The sequence below is a fragment of the Etheostoma cragini genome, chromosome 10 (genome assembly GCF_013103735.1).
Source record: "Etheostoma cragini isolate CJK2018 chromosome 10, CSU_Ecrag_1.0, whole genome shotgun sequence".
Classification (NCBI taxonomy): domain Eukaryota; kingdom Metazoa; phylum Chordata; class Actinopteri; order Perciformes; family Percidae; genus Etheostoma; species Etheostoma cragini.
Genome location: NC_048416.1, coordinates 7,282,779 through 7,297,185, shown reverse-complemented (window position 1 = coordinate 7,297,185; position 14,407 = coordinate 7,282,779). Strand labels below are relative to the sequence as shown.

The 14,407-nt window shown below is 42.0% G+C and overlaps 1 long non-coding RNA gene across 1 annotated transcript; it reads left to right on the top strand.

Moving 5' to 3' along the window:
- Positions 1-6,685: 6,685 nt before the first annotated feature.
- On the top strand, positions 6,686-8,253 carry LOC117951405. Its single transcript, XR_004658170.1, has 3 exons — positions 6,686-6,884; positions 7,569-7,571; positions 8,158-8,253. It is a non-coding gene; the product is annotated as an uncharacterized LOC117951405 (long non-coding RNA).
- Positions 8,254-14,407: the final 6,154 nt, after the last annotated feature.

The following is a 14,407-nucleotide window of genomic DNA, read 5'->3' as shown; positions in this document are numbered from 1 at the left end:
AGGGATAAACCCAATAGCGTAGCCCTTAGAGGGCTACGCCTATACTTATAGAAACTTGAGTTACCTCCGTAACTTACGACTTCTAGCTTCTCCAGGAGCAGAAACTGGGTCAGTCTACCTCGGATGGCTTATACATTATGGCTGATAATCTAAATTCATATGGAGAAAATCAATGGGGTTTATAATATATATATAAACTGTAATCACCAACTATTTTGATAATCAATTAGTTGGTTTGAGTATTGTTTTTAAGACAAAAGTAAAAAGGTCTTTGATTCCAGTTTCTTACATGTAAATATTTTACACATATTTTTGTTGTCTCTGTTTTGTCATTTAGTAACTTTATAGATTTCAACCATATAATTCCTTCTTTAGTCTTTTTAACAAGAACTTTGATTAATGTATGAACTGAACACTGATTGTGTGACCTATGAGGGAACAACCAGGGATAAATGACAACCTATAGCAATGTCATCAGGAAACACCGGTAGGCCGTGGCCCCCCTTATCGGTGATCGCTTCGTGGTTCACCTTATCACAGAATTTATAGTTTTTTTACCACTACACCACTACCAGTGACTGCAGAAATGAGGTCACAGTACATAGCACATTAAATCCCAAATATTGATGACATGTTCATGAATGCATTTTCCCTAAATAATACAACCAATTATATGATCATGGCATGTATGAGACATTCATTCATGACATGGACAGAATACTGCTCTGTAATGTATTTTTATTGTTACTGAAATTCATAGATTTTAGACACAATATTTCATTTGCTGTGGCTGACCCTTTCAGCTCCTTGTACAGGAAATGCTTCAAAGACTGTCACAGCTCAAAATTTTAAGTGTCAGCACAAAAACTACATGCATCATTAATCAAGCAGTTGCACCACATTATAGGAACAAGCGGGTGATGAACATGAGGGAAAATCCATTTACACTGGTAACGGACGGCTCATTTGACACAGGTGTACCTTTAACAGCTAGATTGCTTGTTTCCATTTCCTCATGTTACACACACTGAAATAATACATGGATGTAGATTTAGTTATATACCATGTTGTTAAATGACTAGAGAAGACGAACCCCCTAACTGTAAGGGTATTTGATACCAGCAAAGTTGTGCACAGATTTCTCCACAAGTGGAAGAAGCTGTGGCACAGCTGATGTCATACAGTGGTGTGAAAAAGTGTTTGCCCCCTTCCTTATTTCCTGTTCCTTTGCATGTTTGTCACACTTAAGTGTTTCAGAACATCAAACCAATTTAAACAATAGTCAAGGACAACACAAGTAAACACAAAATGCAATTTGTAAATGAAGGTGTTTATTATTAAAGGTGAAAAGAAATCCAAACCATCATGGCCCTGTGTGAAAAAGTGATTGTCCCCCTAAACCTAATAACTGGTTGGGCCACCCTTAGCAGCAACAACTGCAACCAAGCGTTTGCGATAACGTGCAATGAGGCTTTTACAGCGTCCTGGAGGAATTTTGGCCCACTCATCTTTGCAGAAGTGTCCTAATTCAGTTACATTAGAATTAGAACATTAGAAAAAATTCCAGCATTTACATTCACGATGCCCCTGCCATATGATCCACAACACTGCCAAACACGCAGAAGGAGTTTCTGAAAGTAAGTTTCAAAATGTTTGCTTTCCATTAAATATCGGCTAAGCTAAGTTGAAGTAAATCATTTGCTGTAAAATGATATAACAGCTGGAGGAAACCGTTGCAGAGACTCTGTATTGTACTGATTATGATCCAGGTTCAAGACATAGAGATTTAACAGATTTGCTGGACATGACCCCTTCCTGATGAAAATGAATGAGTTTTCAGTAGAACTTAAAGATTTGCCAACAGTCGATGCTGTTGACATCAACAACTATCCGGTCCTTCAGACATCATGCTATACATCATATGGAGGCATACAACCTCCACAAACTCGGTACCAAACAGCTCCAAGATGAACATTGTTTAGTCTTCGCCAGGGTGAGTTTTAGTTCTTATATTGTTTTGTATTAAGATGCTAGCAGTAGTGGCTATAATGTCAACACACATGCAACACAAATTAACAACCATATTAGCCGTTTGACGTTAGACAGACAGTTGTTTATGTTTCGAGGTAAACCATTCTCAGCGATCTAGCAAAACATGTCTGAAGACCTGGATTATTGGGAAGGAGGATGGAGAAGCCATTGCAGCTCATTGCAATTGCATGGCAGGGTAAGTAAGACAACAAATTGTTCCGGTTTGTTGTCAGTTGAGGTAATAAGTCGGAAGGGAATTTATTTTATTTTATATTTTTTTCCCAGTGGCAGCAAGGGATAGGTAGGATTTTGTATCCTTAGCAGTAGTGATGGATACTCTATTTTTTCATAACAGCCTACCTGGACTACTTTGGTCTACCACTATGTGTGTTCCAGCATGTAACACACACACACACACACACACACGTACTGTTAGCATACTGCCAGTGTACTTCGGAACCAACGGGGAAAGAGCTTTTAGTGATTTTAGTGATTTAGGGATAGAGAATGTCATTTTTGGGGCACTGTGTAGGCTAAATTATGATGTTGATAAATTAATGTTTATATTGTGGCCCTTTGGTTATGTGACACAATATAAAGTATATAAGTAGATTACTGTCTTTGACTACATGCCATCTTCTTTGAGGGGATTTTCATTATATTCTAACTAGGGGTGATCCGAGTATCCGGCTGAAACGAGTATCCGGTACGGATAAAGCACTTTTGCCGAGTACAAGTATTTTACGAGTAATATGAGTCAATATCCGTGCTCGGATTGAATAGAACTCCTCAACTGGCCGCGCAGCCTTCTGTGATAATCACAGCGCCCCCTCGCCTACAAACACGCTCGGATCAATCTCTCACACACACACACACAACATGGAGAAATGCGCTCCCTCGGCCTCTCTCTCTCTCTCTCTCGCTCTCTCTATCTCTCTCTCTCTCTCGCTCCCGCTCCGTCAGGCAGGCAGTCAATCAAATCTGCGGATCTGTTCCGTTAACGTTTAGGGTTTCTTCAGCTTCAGGTTTGTTTTTAACTTCGGTTTGTAGTAGCCTACTTACATAGTAACCAGTAGATTTCTGGTAGACGTGGGTTTAAGACATGCTGCTCGGTTTCAATGCAACTCCCGTCGCGTCTCTGCCATCGGAGATTATTTTTTTTTTACTGTCAGCTGCCCCCCGCCCTCTCTCTCTGTGTCTCTCTCTTACTCACACACACACACAGACACACACACACAAACACACACCTGGTGTGAAAAAAAAAAGAACTCAAAAAAAAAATCACACTGATCATAAAAAATAAAAAGTTAAAAAAAGAAAGTTATATTGAGTATGAAAATTCTTGTTCATTACATTTTACTTAATAATTGAAACACCATGTGTTGTATTCAGTGTTGCAAAACGTTCTGTATATAGTATGTTTGTTACCATGACAACACCATTGATCTGAAGCTTGATGCTGTCATGTAAATAGTTTTCAAATCAGCAATAAATATAAAAAATTTTGATCAACTCATATCAATTGCATGCTTAAATAACATACCGGTTAAAGCCCCATACATTTCAAGAGAGCCCGACCCACTTTCGGTTTAAACATGACCACTTCCGGTTTAGGCCCCGCCCAGTCCGAGTACGGATCCAGATACGGATAATTCATGTGGTAAACAGATACAGATACAGATACAGATAATGCTGTACTCGCTCATCCCTAATTCTAACATACCTAATGTCAGGGATTATTTAAGTATTTCAATTTTATTCTATATTCTGCCTAAATCTGTGTAGCTTGTCACATTGTGGCTATTCACAATTTCATATTTTAACAAGAAAAATGTATTATTGTCAGATTCCTGCTGTTCCAGTAGCTTTGACTTCTCTTTGGCAAAATCCAAAAAACAAAAGCTTGACCATTCTAATGAAAGAAGGACAACTGAAAACAAGGTTGGGAAATCACGTTCATGTCCAAGAGGGAAGAGAGGGTCAGAAACATAAGCTAGGTTTTTGGAGAACCTAACCCGTTTTCCTACATCCCAATTAACTACCCAATTTTAATTACCCAAAATTACATGATTGATTCCAAACAACACTCTTTCTCAAGTACAAATCTCTACTTTCATTCCTTTAGGAGTGTCTTATTCAATTTTATAGCATTTGAAAAAAAATGTAAGTGTTTTTGAACTAGTATTCAGTGAAAGTTGACATTTTCCAGTCTGTGATTATCCATCAACATACTTTCCTTCAATTTGAGTCTAAATTATTGCTAATTTCTGCTTTTTCTGCTTTTCTAACTCAAAGATTAGGTTTAATTTTCTTTAAATTAAATAAAGTGGGCGGCTGTGGCTCAGTGGTAGAGCGGTTGCCTGCCAATCGGAAGGTTGGTGGTTTGATCCCCTGCAGTCATTGTCGAAGTGTCCTTGGGCAAGACACTGAACCCCGAGTTGCCCCCGGTGCTGCGCATCGGAGTGTGAATGTGTGTGAATGTTTATCTGATGAGCAGGTGGCACCTTGTACGGCAGCCCCCGCCACAGTGTATGAATGTGTGTGAATGGTGAATGTTTCCTGTAGATGTAAAAGCGCTTTGAGCAGTTGTTAAGACTGGAAAAGCGCTATATAAATACAGCACATTTACATTTACATAAATAAATTAATTATAAATTGACTATAAATTCCAAAAATGACAGTTAAAGTTAGTGTCACGTAGTGTTGAAAACATTAAAAAAAAGTGACAAACATTGAAAAAAAGCAAAATAGAGACAACTATGTAAGAAAAATTTGAAAACATTGATAAAAAAGAATTGATTTTCAATTTTGATTGGAAGACAACACAAGGGTTAGGCAAAAACTGTCCAAGGAGTGCAGCACTGATGGTTAGGGAGCCTTACCCCAAAAAATGTATCCCCAAATCTAGTATTCTTTCTAAAACTGTTTTTGAACACAGAACACTAGTCACTCTTCAGCTACCCACACCCCAAAGAGCTTGGAGAGTTATGCCAGAATTTCCAGCTAGAGTGCAAGCAAGATTTGGTTTAGGCAAAGAGCTGGATGTATAACTGCCTCTAAGCTGAAAAACGTTCTTAAGACCACCCCCCAGCAAGCATCCAAGAGCTTGATTAAGGTCATATGCTGCACAGAAGCATAGAGGTTCACCACAGCCGCTACAAGGTATTTAGGGTTTGAATTAAGGCAGAGGTAGGACTTGGTGAATTAGGCTGTCCACATAAAGAACTGTAACTAAAAAAAGTGTTCTATGAAGTGGGAGGAGAGTCCATACAACAACTATAAGGCTGTGGTCCATACTCTGTTCTAACTGAGGAAAGCCTGCAGTAGATGGCAAATTTCCTTTAGCTAGTAAATGTTTAGTGTTTTCATTGTTAATTCATGCGATAGACAGCCCTGAAGGGTCAACGTTAGTTATAAGGTTATAAAGCTAGGGTTATGCAAGGGTAAAAGCATTTAAATCACTGGACCGGCTCTACACATGTAATACTGAGTAATAATTCCCTTTTCATGTTTTGCATGTGTACTGTGTACAGTTATGGATGCAAACATGAAGAATAAGCCAGATTGGTGTATGAAAAGCTGATGGGTTGGGAGCATTCAGACTTCTCCTGTATGGACAGTGGTCTATGGATGAACAAGTGGCCAAACATGGGGTCCTCCACTGATGGAATTGTCGCTTGTGACTGTCATGGAACTGGCATCTGCGGGATTGAGGCAACATTACAGTCTCTGTTGCAGTGAAGTCCCTAAATCTTGAGGTCAAATCTAAAGTCCTCAACTGGGCAAAAAGGCAGAAAATCGCTTTGCTAATCTATTTTTCACATGTCCTTACTGTGATTTTAGTCCCCACACTCTCACCAAGATGAAGCCAACCTGCACTTGTGTGCTGGGGGAAAGGGTTTCTGCCTTATCAATTAGACTTCTCTTTATTGATCCTTTTGGGATGATTCACACAAGGAAATTGAATTTCCAGCATCTTACAAGACATTTCAATAGAGAATGAGGTATAAAAAAAAAAAAGAAACAAATAAAAAATAACAATAACAAAATTTCAGCTATAAAAACATCTCTAGCGTAAATAAGACAAAATAAATAAAAAAGTTAAGTGCAGTTTTTGTCCAGGTATGTATGTTGATTAATAATTAAGTAATTGCACATTAGAAGAGTGGCGACCACTCCTTCCCCTCATTCCTGCTCTGTCGTTTTTACCCTATTTCCTCCTCACTCCGAGTGAGGAGTAGACTACGATGGCAGGAGGGACAAATGAGTTCTTGATGTGGTGATAGGGAAAATGTCATGCTGGACCGGAGTCATGGCTACTACTACCAAGTTCAGGCACAACTTAACTTTGTAGAAGCTGAGTACTGTGATTTTGTTTTGGAACCGCAATGATTTATTGAAAGGATTTTTCCTAATCTACAACTTTGGATTGATGTGATTCCTAAAGTCAAGTCCTTTTTTAGAAACAGTAATCTTCCAGAAGTACTGGGACAGCACATTACAATCCTACATGTGTAATGTGATTAAAGGATATAAACTTACGTACAGACACTCTTGAAAGTGGGCTGTATGATATATTGCTGTTCTATTATCTTATATATTATGCTGTTACATTATTATTGCTGTTGTTTGAAACAAGAGGACATTTTAAATTTAAAACCTCTCCGGGAACCATCACCTTATCGTGGTGGAGAGGTTTGTGTGTCCCTGTGAACCTGAGGGCTGTGTTGTCTGGAGCTTTGTGCTCCTGGTAGGGTCTCCCATGGCAAAGAGGTCTCAGGGGAGGGGCCAGACAAAGAATGGTTCAAAAACTCTAATGGACAATCAAGGAAGGGATAGAGGGACCCCGCCCGGTGGAAGCCCGGGGCCCCCGTCTGGAGCCAGCCCCAGACGGTGGGCTCGTGAGCGAGCGCCTGGTGGCCGGGTTTGCCACGGAGCCCGGTCGGGCACAGCCCGAAGAAGCAACGTGGCACTTCTCCCTTAAGCCCATGGGTCCACCACCTGTGGGAGGATCCAAAGGGGTCGGGTGCGCTGTCATATGGGTGGCAGCGCTGGGGGACTTCAACACGCACGTGGGCAATGATGGAGATACTTGGAGAGGCGTGATTGGGAGGAACGGCCTCCCTGATCTAAACCAGAGTGGTTGTCTGTTGTTGGACTTCTGTGCTAGTCACGGATTGTCCATAACAAACACCATGTTCGAACATAGGGATGCTCATAAGTGTACGTGGTACCAGAGCACCCTAGGCCAAAGGTCAATGATCGATTTTATAATTGTTTCATCTGATTTGAGGCCGTATGTTTTGGACACTCGGGTAAAGAGAGGTGCAGAGCTGTCAACTGATCACCATTTGGTGGTGAGTTGGGTCAGGGGATGGGGGAGGACTCTGGACTGAGATCTTTACTCTCGCAAGGATCTTGGAGGTGGCCTGGGAGTATGCCCAACCAGTCTACATGTGTTTTGTGGATCTGGAGAAGTCGTATGACCGGGTCCCCCGGGAGAAATTGTGGGAGGTGCTGCGGGAGTATGGGGTGAGGGGGTCCCTTCTCAGGGCGATCCAATCTCTGTATGACCAAAGCGAGAGCTGTGTCCGGGTTCTTGGCAGTAAGTCGGACTCGTTCTAGGTGAGGAAGGCCTCCCCCAGGGCCTCCGCCAGGGCTGCGCTTTGTCACCAGTCCTGTTTGTAATATATATGGACAGGATATCGAGGCGTAGTCGGGGCGGGGAGGGGTTGCAGTTCGGTGGGCTCGGGATCTCATCGCTGCTTTTTGCAGATGATGTTGTCCTGATGGCGTCATCGGTCTGTGACCTTCAGCACTCACTGGATCGGTTCGCAGCCGAGTGTGAAGCGGCTGGGATGAGGATCAGCCCCTCTAAATCTGAGGCCATGGTTCTCAGCAGGAAACCGATGGAGTGCTTTCTCCGGGTAGGGAGTGAGTCCTTACCTCAAGTGAAGTTTAAGTACCTTGGGGTCTTGTTCGCGAGTGAGGGGACCATGGAGCGTGAGATTGGTCGGAGAATCGGAGCCAGTTGAGGTGGTTTGGGCATCTGGTAAGGATGCCTCCTGGGCGCCTCCCTAGGGAGGTGTTCCAGGCAGGTCCAGCTGGGAGGAGGCCTTGGGGAAGACCCAGGACTAGGTGGAGAGATTATATCTCTAACCGGGCCTGGGAATGCCTTGGGATCCCCCAGTCGGAGCGGGTTGATGTGGCTCGGGAAAGGGAAGTTTGGGGTCCCCTACTGGAGCTGCTGCCCCCGCGACCCAATACCGGATAAGCGGATGAGGATGGATGGATGGACATTTTAAATAGTGTTATGACCTGTGTGTGAGGTGTGAGTGAGGTCTTGGGGAGGTCTAGCTGTTGTATTATTTGCCTTGACACATTGTACTAGTTATTATATTCACATTACTTATCAGAATAGGTTCATATCTTGGGAGAGCACCAATTGTCATCAAGTTGTATCTTGAGTGGCACTACACTATTTGGAAGATGTTTACCGAAAAGATTAAATTGACAAGACAGAATTATCCATGGTGGTTAACAAGTGTTATAGTAACTATAAGAACATGTAGTGTGTCTCAAATCGATCGAAATCGATAAATTTTTAATTCTATTCTGGATTTTACAGGAAGCCAATGCAGAGAAGCTAAAACAGGAGAGATGTGATCACTTTCCTGGTTCCTGTCAGAACACGTGCTGCAACATTCTGGATCAGCTGAAGAGTTTTTATGGACTTTTTCGAGCAGCCTAATAATAAAGGATTGCAGTAATCCAGCCTAGAAGTAACGAATGCATGGACTATTTTTTCTGCATCAGTTTTAGACAGGATATTCCCGATTTTTGCAATATTACGTAGGTGAAAAAAGGCGATCCTTGAAATTTGCTTTATGTGGGAATTAAAGGACATGTCCTTATCAAAGATAACTCCAAGATTCCTCACAGTGGTGCTGGAGGCCAGGTTGATGCCATCCAGTAACTATCTCTTTGGATAATGCGTCACAGAGGTGCTTGGGTCCCAGAGCAATAACTTCAGTTTTATCTGAGTTTAACATTAGAAAATTACAGGTCTTCCAGGTTTTAATATCCTGAAGGCCCATTTGAAGTTCAGCTAACTGATTAGTTTCATCCGGCTTGATTGATAGATATAATTGAGTATCATCTGCATAACAATTAAAGTTTATGGAGTGCTTCCTGATAATATTGCCTAAAGGAAGCATATATAAAGTGAACAAGATTGGACCGAGCACATATCATTGTGGGAATCCATGACTAACTTTGGCGTGCACAGAGGATTCATCATTAACATGAACAAACTGAGATCGATCTGATACATAAGACTTAAACCAGCATAGCAGCAGACATCTCTAGAACAACTGTTAGGAGGAGAATGCGCTAATCAGGCCTTCATGGTCAAATAGCAGCTAGGAAACCACTTCTAAAGAGAGGCAACAAACAGAAGAGATTAGTTTGGGCCAAGAAACACAAGAAATGGACTTTAGACCAGTGAAATCTGTGCTTTGGTCTGATGAGTCCACGTTTGAGATCTTTGGTTCCAAACGCCATGTCTTTGTTCCGATGGAGAAAAGGTGACCGTAGGGATTCTACATGCCTGGTTCCCACCGTGGAGCATGGAGGAGGTGTGATGGTGTGGGGGTGCTTTGCTGGTGACACTGTTGGATTTGTTAAAAGTAGAAGGCTTACTGAACCAGCATGGCTACCACAGCATCCTGCAGCAGCATGCCATCCCACTCGGTTTGCATTCAGTTGGACCTTCATTTATTTTTCAACAGGACAATGACCCCAACTACACCTTCAGGCTTTGTAAGGGCTACATCACTGGGAACTTCTTCAGGACTGTTGGGAAACCATTTCAGGTGACGACCTCTTGAAGCTCATCAAGCCCCCCCCCTCCCATTCTTTCCCTCCCTTCCTTACTACAATGGGAATTCAGACTCCGAAAGATTAGACAAGAAACAGCAAATAACCCCAATCTTGTCAATTGATGCTAGTGCCTCATCTGGTTTTGTTGCCATGTGTTCTGTGGGCATAGCCCTGCTTTGCCCATAGAACCTTTTCTTCTGACTAAACCAATCAATCTCAATATGACAATTCAAATTAGCTATTTTTCTAGTTTCAGCCGCCTCATACACTGACAGCTGTTTTCTCCCCTATGTAAATGCAGGTTTCTGTAGTGAAGCACAGTAAAATCCCACACTATCGGCGATAGAGAACCCACAGTCTGCTAGGAAAATAGCTCAAGGTAATAGGTTTTATAAGAGACCACTCTCTATTGTGATCTGTTTAGCTGACTCTCCCTCCCCAGGCACAAGATTTTTGTGACATAGCCTTGGGGTGTAATGACCAGTTTCCTGTTTTATTTTAATATCCACTCTTTGTCTTCATTCACTTCGCTTGCCTTCTTTCCTTTGTATGCTTTCCTACCTGTGTGATTAACGTACCCGGCCCTAATTCATTTCACCTGTTTGTTTTCAGCTTTTCCAGTTCCAACGTTTACTCACCATTCCCACTTACCTGTGCCAGATTGTAATCGTACGTAAGTCACTCTCTCCAGCGTTCATTCCTTGTGTATGTTTTCCCAGTGTTTATCTGACTATTGCTTTGTTCCTGACCATGATTATTGCCTGCCACTTCTGTACCTTTGCCTACATTGTTCTCTGAACATTAAAACTACTTACCTATGATTCTCTGTCTGAGTCGTGCATTTCAAATTGCTATTGTACCGTGTCATACGATAATGTAGTTTGACCACATTTGTGCTCGGGCTGGTAATTGAGAGGGCTTCTCAATAAAACTTCAAAACATATAACTATCACAGCAACTTTACATCCAAATGCCTGTCTGAATCGCATTGGTATTGTTGCCTTAAGTGCATGTTGCTCTGGCCACATAATTTGAAATTCTAACCTTTCATGAAGTATGTCAATTACTTGAGGCCAAACACTAGAAGCAGTGGACAGAGAGGTCTTGAACCTGGAAGCTAACTTTTTGAGAAGGGGATTTGGTCTCAGCCTCAGCAAAACAAACTGTTCAAATTTAGACAGCACAGACATAGAATCATAGGTGATGTATGGTTTGCACAGCTCAAAAATCTGAATTAAAACTAAGAAGTTGGGGAGCCCTGTGTAGAACTTTGTCTTGTCATCATTCTTTTTCTGTTGTCTCCAGTGCTTTGGTTCAAAGATCTCCCAGTTCCTCCATCTTCTCAATGTCATCTATTGTTGGCTCAGTCTGGCATCGGGCATCTGCATAGCCTGCAATAAAGCAGTGGGGAGCATAATTAGTTAATTCATTAATATTAATTATGTGCATATATCTTAGTATAATCATTTTTCTTGATAATTTAATGTCCCATTCTCACTGGTGCCCTCTGATTATGGGTTGCGATCAGCTGGCTGCTTTGGTTTGGAGCTCTCGGCTGTCTGCGTCAGATCCAGGCTCATACCTAGGCTCTCAGCTGTCTGTTTGAGATCCAAGTTAGCCTCTGCACATTCCGACCGTCCTTGTTGGTCTCCAAGAGATGCCTCTGATTCGGGCTTAGTCTTTTAGTAACCGAGGTTGACCAGAGCCCAGTCTAAGCGCTACGGCAGCCTAAAAAGTGTCAATTAAGTCCATATTAGACTACTGGTGACTTAATAACCATTACTAAGTACATGAGCATTTAACGACAACCTAAGGCTATATAAACACAGCCACAAAAAAAAAGTTAACTAGCTAACATACCTCCAACAAAGTGGTTGCTGCAGACATGGGCATTAGCAGACTCTGCTCCTCCCGAACGCAGACGTAAGTTTAAAATCCCCAAAACAATTTTGTTACAGTGCTTTGATTTATTTATATTTAATTTAATGCATGCAAGTGGCCACTGTACTCATCCTTGTTGCTGTGGTTGTGGAGCGCCTCTGCACTGGGGAGCAACCACTCTGCCAGCGATGTGTTGTTATCGGATGAATACCTGAGAGGCACAGCAACATGTCCTGGGGCCTGTTGCACGAAAGTAGAATAAAGATATCCAGGATAAGTGAAAAAGCGCAGCTTGACTTAGTGCGATCTGCTCATTGCGGCTTAATTGGTTGCACGTTTGCCGAGCCAGGATGAACAGGTGAAGCTATGTCAAGCCAGGTGTAAATAGCTGGGATAAGTGCACGTTCACGGCTTTCTCACAGATTTACTGATGCAGAATTGAGAAGACGCATGCGCCATATGTTTAACCCAATGAGCAGCAGCTTCTAATGGAAAGTAACGAGGAGGGGAACAATATGCAAAAAGGGAAATACGGCTCTCTCAAACGGAGAGAAAAAGCCCAACATAGCGGACCGACTGAATGTGTGGGGTGTAAAAATATAGCCTTTGCCTCAAAAGAGAGCAGAGGGAACTTATGTTCCTCGGGAAATGGACCAAGGACTTTAGGCTTAATTTCAACCCCTTATTCACAACGTGAGACATGTTTTACAACCTTGCACTATTCTCTATAAGACATTCCTAATTCTTTGTACAATTAATGTTCATACAGAAAAATCAGAAAGGGACAACAGCTAGAAAAAGAAGTGACTTCAATACACGCTGTGAGTTTTTTTTAAACAATATTCATGTTTTCTTATTCTTCTGACAAGTGACAGCACCAAAATAAAAAGATTAAGAAGCATTGTGGTGTTCCCGGTGTGATGAATGTAAACTATATACGTACTGTATATAGGCCACGTTATTACTCCGGTGATGTGAGACTTATTTAGAAGATGATGTAAGCTATAATAAAAAAAAAACATAGGCCCACTTATTAAGGAGTAACACAAACTACCCTTTATAAGAGAAGGACAAGCAACAAGAAAATGAAATCATGAATGTATTGGTCTCTGACCAGTCTGCCATTAATATCTGGGAATATCGCTACATTAATATTGTCACACTTAATCTTCGGAGCGCGTCCTGTATAAACCTGAAGCTGAGACCACGGACACTGCGCTGCTCATCTCTACTTTTACAGAGAGAGTGGACGCTGACGCGACTCGCAGGTCTGCCGGCGGGCCCACCGGCCACCGGGCCGCACGCCAAGCAGCCTTGACACACTACCGTCCCACCGGGAAAAGTCCCGCTCCGCATCAGGGTGCCAGTTCAACTATTTCTAACTATCTTAACAACTGTAGTAGGGTTTAAATCCAACTCGCGACAACAATAGTTACAAGTAGGCTAATGCATGTTAATAAAAATAAAGCAGAACACAAACAGAAGACAACGGAATAACTGTTAATCACGTTTATTTCGGATCAGAGACGCAGCTGATTTGACTAAAATCCTTCACCTCCTCGTTACTTTCCATTAGAAGCAGCTGCTCATTGGGTTAAACATATGGCGGATGCGTCTTCTCAATTCTGCATCAGTAAATCTGTGATCGATAACGTGGTCTATTTGAGAAAGTCATGAACGTGCACTTATCCCAGCTATCTAGACCTGGCTTGACATAGCTTCACCTGTTCATCCTGGCTTGGCAATCGTGCAACCGATTAAGCCGCGATGAGCGGATCACACTAAGTCAAGCTGCGCGTTTTCATTTATCCTGGATATCTTTATTCTACTTTCGTGCAACAGGCCCCAGGATTAATCTTAGCCTGGCTGTTCTGGACCAGGCTAGCCGCAAAGAATGAATCTCCATGGTTACTTGGCTGGGCTTAATTCAATCTGGTTTCGTGCAACTGAGTCCAAGCTAAATTTAGCCAGGATAACTTAAATATCCCGGTGTTAAGGCTCCTGCCTTTTGGGATGGTTAAGCTCTTTTTTTTTAGATATGTAAATCCGTCTGTGTGGTTGCCCGGAGAGGATTGGCTGGTCTGATGGCTCCGCCCACTTCCCTGTTTCAGGTCATGGTGTTGATTGGCGCGGCTGTAGGGATCCTGCCAATCAACGTCCTTCAATCAACAATGGGAGAGTTCAAAAAGAGCTGGGATTCTTCAGTCTGGGCGGCTGAATGTTTAGTTCAGTCTGCCATGCGGTCCGGCTAGAGAGTGTTGTTTGAGAAACTATTGTGCTAGAGATTGTTGTTTGAGAAACTATTGTGCTAGGGAGTGTTGTTTGAGAAACTATTGTGCTAGAGATTGTGAGTTGAGAAACTATTGAGTTCTAAATTGTTGTTAGAAAGCGGTTGAGCTAGAAACTATTATTACTAGGGTGACTAGTTAGATTCTATTTTGTGTAAAGCCTTTGTTTTTTTTTCTTTTGTTATCTGTATTATAAGTTGTTAAGTTAATAGGTGCTGTGCTCCTTTAGTTTTGTTTAGGATAATCTTTGTTTATTAGGCACCACCCATTAACTCGCTTTGTGTTAACTGTTTATCTATTGTAGTAATTAAACTTCCTTTATTTTA